General features: G+C 36.8%; 1 long non-coding RNA gene across 2 annotated transcripts; it reads right to left on the bottom strand.

Annotated features, from left to right (window-relative positions):
• Positions 1 to 358: 358 nt before the first annotated feature.
• On the bottom strand, positions 359 to 6,065 carry LOC110007435 (uncharacterized). 2 transcript variants are annotated; one of them, XR_002281233.2, is made up of 3 exons: positions 5,504 to 6,065; positions 1,722 to 1,784; positions 359 to 641 (listed from the first exon to the last, which is right to left on the bottom strand). It is a non-coding gene; the product is annotated as an uncharacterized LOC110007435 (long non-coding RNA). The 2 variants fall into 2 exon arrangements; XR_016061373.1 differs by lacking the exon at positions 5,504 to 6,065 and adding an exon at positions 1,926 to 4,303.
• Positions 6,066 to 6,324: the final 259 nt, after the last annotated feature.

Here is a 6,324-nt window from a genome sequence, read left to right as displayed (position 1 = left end):
TGATACGGACGAGCCCTCGAAGGCTCGAGAATCCCGGGTCATTTGGCCCTGTTTGGTATTATTTTTCCTCTCTCTTTCTTCTTTTTTTTACTGTTTTCTTTTTTTATTTATTTTTGATCTATTAACTTGTCTTAAAATTCATATTTTGGTGCTCTGGATCATGCTGGCTCTGCCACAGATCTAAAAGTAGATATGCTCGTTTCCGAGCAAATTTGGCCTCAGATCTGAATTCGATCTGTCCCACTTTCTCTACCACTTTATTTACATCTTTTTAATTAGTTTAAGGTGTTAAAATTCGAGAGATCTTAATCGAAAGATCTGTCAGATTTTCATTGTAAACAAACATTCAAAATATCACTGGATTTATGTTGCACTATTACAAAATGCAACAACACAATTGTACAAAGAAAAATACAAGTGCCACTAGATCAATGTTGCACTCTGTTAAAAAATGCAACACACAACTGTACAAGTAAAATAGAAGTTCCAATGGATCTGTATTGTACCTAATGCAACACACAAAACCACACTGTATTTCAACTCATATAACACACATGATTAGCCCAAAACATTGTCAGCTCCAATATTCGCCATCAGCCAGTTGCTTTCCACCAATTTCAGATCACTTTGTTGCACTCAACCTAATTCACAAAACCACATTGTATTTCAATAATCATATTCATGTTATCTATAAATTTTGCAAGCAATTAGAAGCAATCACTAACAATTTAACAAACAAGCAATCACTATATTACATTCTCCACCTGCCCAAACATTCATGAGAAAATTATACAGTAACACAAAATACTTTGCCAAATTCAATAAAAGATAGTCAAAATCAAACAAAATCTTCTTTACTTGTTTTATGGAGAGAGAGAGAGAGAGAGAGAGAGAGAGAGAGAGTAACTGATTTGTACCTTAAGTTCAGAAGAGAAACTTACTGAAACATTTATGGAAAAATAAAGACAACTAAGGTTTTTACATGCATTATGATCCAAATGGTAATTACAATAAAATGAAGACAACAATATCCAACAACACAGGGTAACATCCAACATAGCATAGGTTATACAATTTGAAAGACAAAGGAAGCATCCAATAACACAGGGTGCTATATTAAGGTATTGATTTCAAATTGCAAATCAATTCATTTATACACAATCACAAAACACAAACCCATTCAACTACTGAAAAACGAAAACTCTCAAAAGCCAACCTTTTCAAGCAAAAAAATAGTTTCTCTCTCTCAAGCAATTTCACATAAAATGCCTCACACCCACAGAAACCCCTGAACCAGCTCCTTTCCCTTCTTTGCAAAACCCTTGCACAACATACCCTTCTTCCCAAACCAAATCCTCCTCCACTTTCTCTCTCCTCCATAATTCCCCAACCACAAGAAACAAATAACCCTCCTCAACCTCTACATACTATAGAGAGAGAGGTCCCAACCCATAATTAATTGATAGGTCCTGAACCTCTCCATTGGACTGACTCATGGCACTCATTTTCAAAAAACTAAATCCCCACAAAACTAATCTCTACAATGGACAAAGTATAATAGTACGACCATCTTATTCAGCAATATCCACAACATCAAAACCAATCCCTACAATCAATCACTATACAACAAGCAAGCAATCACTATACAGCCAATCACTATAAAACAAGCAAACAATTTACAGGTACTTCAAGCAATCACTACAATTCATAGTGCTCCTTACGATCAATAGTTTTCTTTGACATTCCTAGCAGACCGTGTTGTACGGCACATTTTGTCAGCAGCCCTGAAGAAGGAAGACAATTTGCACTGTTAGCATTTCATATCACATTAAAAGTTCTACAATTATAAGTAAGCTATACTACAACAAGAATTAAGATGTTTGTACAATCAAAATTCACGAGATACTAATGGTATGCATTATTACTTTGCACGACTGAATGACGAACAATTTCTTTTGTCATGCCCACTGCCCTTGCAACTGCACATTTCCTGGTACTTTCCTTTGGCTTTTTGGTATTTTCCTTTGGCTTCCACCCTTCTGATTGAGCGTTCTTTCTTTTATTGGTAGGTCTTCCCTTTGTCCGTGCACGTGAAGGCTCAATGATATTTTGGTAATGGTCACTTTCACTTGGTGTATCACTACAACTAGCTGTATTCTCATCGATATTAGCATTCTCTTCAACATGACCATTCTATTCAGCATTACAATTGATTGTGGCGTCATTCTGTGGACCTCCCTTACGCCCGAATTGGCTATCAACCTGACAAATTCCATTGCGTATTATGGCCATTCTAAATTTACGGAGCTTTGCACTCTTTGAAGCATGCTTGCGAGGTAACGAGTTGCCTGATAGACCTCATTATATCTAATGGAGCGTGATAGTTGAGATGTTTCTTGAATTTGATTGCCGCTCTCATCGATAAAAACCCCATTTTTTTTATCTTTTGTCCAACGCCTCACTATATATTGTGGGCGTATTTCGAATGCATTCTTCACCATAAAAACTTTCAAGACATGCCTACAAAGAAGCCTACAAAGAAGACCCATCCTCTCATATAAGTGACAGCTACAACAAACACTCTTGTCATTGGAATTGAATTCCACAAGGTAGGGTCTGGAATCACTTCTTGACATTGCCACCTTAAAAGTGGCTAGCAATCCATTGTCCTTATTTAACTTGTTCATCAAATTAATACAATTCACCACCTCTTCCCCAAATAGCTTCACAATCTTTTGAATGTAGAACTTTGCTGCCTGGGCCTCAATAAAAGAAGTTGTTCTTAATATTGGAGTAGTATTAATGTCTCTTAAGTCATTTTCCCTTTCCTTTTGCACCTTTTTATCTTGCACCTTTGTCGTCACTTCTAATAATGCATGTAAGCTTGTTGAAGAGGCTATGTACATCTTGAAGTGCTTATTCATTCATTCACTCCTTTGAGTGGAAGTCATACCGCTGTAAATGTATCACTCAAGTATGTATCGACCCATTGCATACGACAATTATAGAGCCTAGTAAGCCAATCATTACTTTCCAACCCATAATTCTCAATCATATCTTTCCACCCCAATTCAAATTCTTCCACCGTTTTACTTGCCACACACCTCCTGAAGGTTTTTGAAAAATTTGGATGCCTATGCAAGACATGACACAATTTATCTATAATCTTTGATAGTATATGCTACTTACAATAATGAGGCTTACTTTGGTCTAAAACTCATCTCACTACATTTGAAATTGCTGGATCTTGATAAGTGAGAATAACTCCAGGCTGACGTCCCCCCATAGCGTCTAACCAATTTTCAAGTATCTATACAAATGATTCAACCTTCTCATAAAAAATGAGTGCAAATCCAAAGAAAGTTGTACTGTGATGGTGATTTACATCAATAATAGGTGCAAATGGCATACCATAGGTGTTTGTTTTGTATATGGTATCAAAAGTTATCACATCAGAGAAGCACTGGTATGAAACTCTAGAAAAGGCATCCACCCATAAGATACTCAGGATATGATTGGCTTCATCTAATTTCATTCTATAAAAAAAAGATGGGTTCAATTCTTTCACCTTATAAAGCCATGGCATAACAAGACTTCCATCTTCTCCTCTTAGTTTTTTTCTGGAGTTAACGATCACATTTTGGATGTCTTTTTGTGTACAATAAACATTATCAATCCCTCCAGATTCCTCTATGAAAATGTCATGAATATTTCTGGCTTTCACCAATGCCGAGCTCATTGAACCTATCATCAACTTTGCAGTGCCTAACATTGTTCGATTTGAGAGAATTAAACGAGCTTTTATTGGGGACAAAAGATCGTGATTGTGTTCCTCAACAATCCTAGTCACAACCCACTCGTTATTTGATTCAGGGCGTACCTTTTCACCTACCCGATCTTTCTCTTGGTGAAACCCTTCTTTAGAACAATTGAGCTCTCTATCAATCCTTTGACTATCTTTATTGTGGGTAGTCCCCTTACGGATGCCAAAACCTTTGGCTAATGCATACTTCTTATAATACTCATGTGCCTCATTCTCAAAACCAAACTCCATCCCTATATATGGTTCTTCTATTTGTAGGGCCTTGGTTGATGAGCCATGTTCCCCATCTCACATTTCTGAAAGATAAGGAACCTGCTCCACGGTCTCAATGGTGTCATTCGTGCTGTCTACAATTGGGCACGGTGAAGATGTCACATCGACTGATATGGTGGGGTCCATAAAAATCTTTCAACTGACCGTACATAAAAAACCAAACCACATAAGTAGAGGTCTGCAAATATTGTCTGCAAAATTCAATTGAGTCGTTCTATCAAAACACTATGACAATCATCACAAAAGAATAACCATAATAAATTGTCTATGGAAGTTTTAAAAATTTTCTTAACCAAACAAACAATAAAGTAAGATGAGTTAATACTCTACAAAGTTTTTTGATATATTATTGGACTATCTAATTCACTTTCAACAACTTAAATTGCCTTTTTAGCCTAGTAATATATCAAAAAGATGAGCAATTGAGGCACCATTTTAATTTATGATGTTTGGTTGTAGTAGAATACCGGTGCATGTGTTCATATTGATGAGGGAAATGCATAGTTGGAGGAAGGACTAATTGGGATTAGGTTTTTCAAGGAATACAAGATCGAAATTTATGTGCATACATTCAGTCTTGTCTAATGTCATGTTCTGTAAGTTCATTAAAGCATCTCGTATATGCTTTTCAAGATAATAAAAAGGTGAAATCTAGTTAAAAGTAACCATGATAAAAAATGAATGTCACCTATGTATGTATTCATTATGGAAGTTCTAAATTCATAAATAAAAGAATAAGGGCAAAGGATCAATGACTAGCCTCTAAAAAAATGATGTTATAGTAAATGCAAGGACACAATTAGGATAAAGAAGATTAGAAAAAAGAATAGAGAAGAGGATTCCAGTAAAAAAAAATGAAACTTGTTTCATCATGTTGAGAACGAATCTCAAAGCAAAGTTTATTCATAGAGACAACCAAAACCCCCAAAACCCAAAACAACCAAAACCCCAAAACCCAAAACCCAAAACAAGAAATTCATATCATATGTAAAAATCAAAATAAAGCACCAACACAATATCCTAGAAAATTAAAAGAAAGCACTGAAACAGATTAAAAAATATCTTAAAAAAAAAGAAAAGAAATCGACTTTAGAAATCAAAATGAAGCATTAATGGGTAAAGAATAAAAAATAGCGTACCTAAACCTCAAATCTACTGAAGATTGTCCCAATCGCCTTTGCAGTAGCAATGGAGCATAGAAAATTTTTGAAATTTCAGAAATTTTTTGTGTTATAGGTTGTATTTCTAGAGAGAGAGAGCGGGGGGGGGGGTTTCGGGGGGGTGGGGGGTCGGTGTCGGGCATAAAGGGAGATTGAGAGAGATGGGCAACAAGAGATTACTCATTGTAACAGAAGGCCCAAAAATGGCTGCTTCTTTACCCAGAATTCTTGCCATCTGCTTCCTTACCCATAATTCTTGCCATTTAGGTTATGAGCTTCTGAGCTGTTGGGTCGAAACCTAAGACATCATTGACCTCTGCGTTAGCCATGGCTGCTATCATAGATTCAGTTAGTTTTGTGACTGTATCAGACCCCCAAAACCCAAAACAACCAAAACCCCAAAACGAGAGGGATGGGCAACGAGAGATGTATAAAGAGGGGTAGGCAAGAGAGAGATTGAAAGAGAGAGGCGAGTTTCAGAGGGCAGTGGGCCAGCGAGGATTTGAGAGAGAGGGTCATTGAGGGTTTGAGAGAGAAGGGCCAGCCAGAGAGAGACGAAGAGAGAAGAGTTACAATGCTTAAGAGAGAGAGAGAGAGGTGGGCGGGAGATGGAGAGAGAGAGTTCCCTTCACGCGAGAGGGAGAGTCGGGACACCGTTGTCAGTTGGTTTCTTTTCAATAATGGTCGCCACTGTCAGTTGGTTTCTTTTCAATATTGTAGGGCTCTTGGGATTTAAAATCAAGATGAATGGGAAAACAAAAACAACCGTTGGCATATAAAGCTCCACACACGAGCTGGCGTACCAAATCCTTTCCATATATATATATATATATATATAGAAAAAACTGGGATTAGCCCACTAGCTCATATGAACATATGAGCCGAACGGTCCAGATTGAATCTGCGCCGATCTGACGATCGAACCTCATTTCGAGTTTGAATTTTAATTTTTTTCTACAAATCCAAATCACTTGAAATTTTAGGTGTGTATTCTTCTCATCAAGGCGCACCTAATAAAAATATAAAAACAATTATTCAGGGGTATTTTGGTCAATTTATTTTATACAA

This window comes from Amborella trichopoda, chromosome 8 (genome assembly GCF_054954075.1).
Source record: "Amborella trichopoda isolate Santa Cruz 75 chromosome 8, AtrichopodaSantaCruz75HAP2 v2.0, whole genome shotgun sequence".
Taxonomy (NCBI): Eukaryota; Viridiplantae; Streptophyta; class Magnoliopsida; order Amborellales; family Amborellaceae; genus Amborella; species Amborella trichopoda.
The sequence above is the reverse complement of the archived record's forward strand: the minus strand, read 5'-3'. Positions and strand labels throughout refer to the sequence as shown.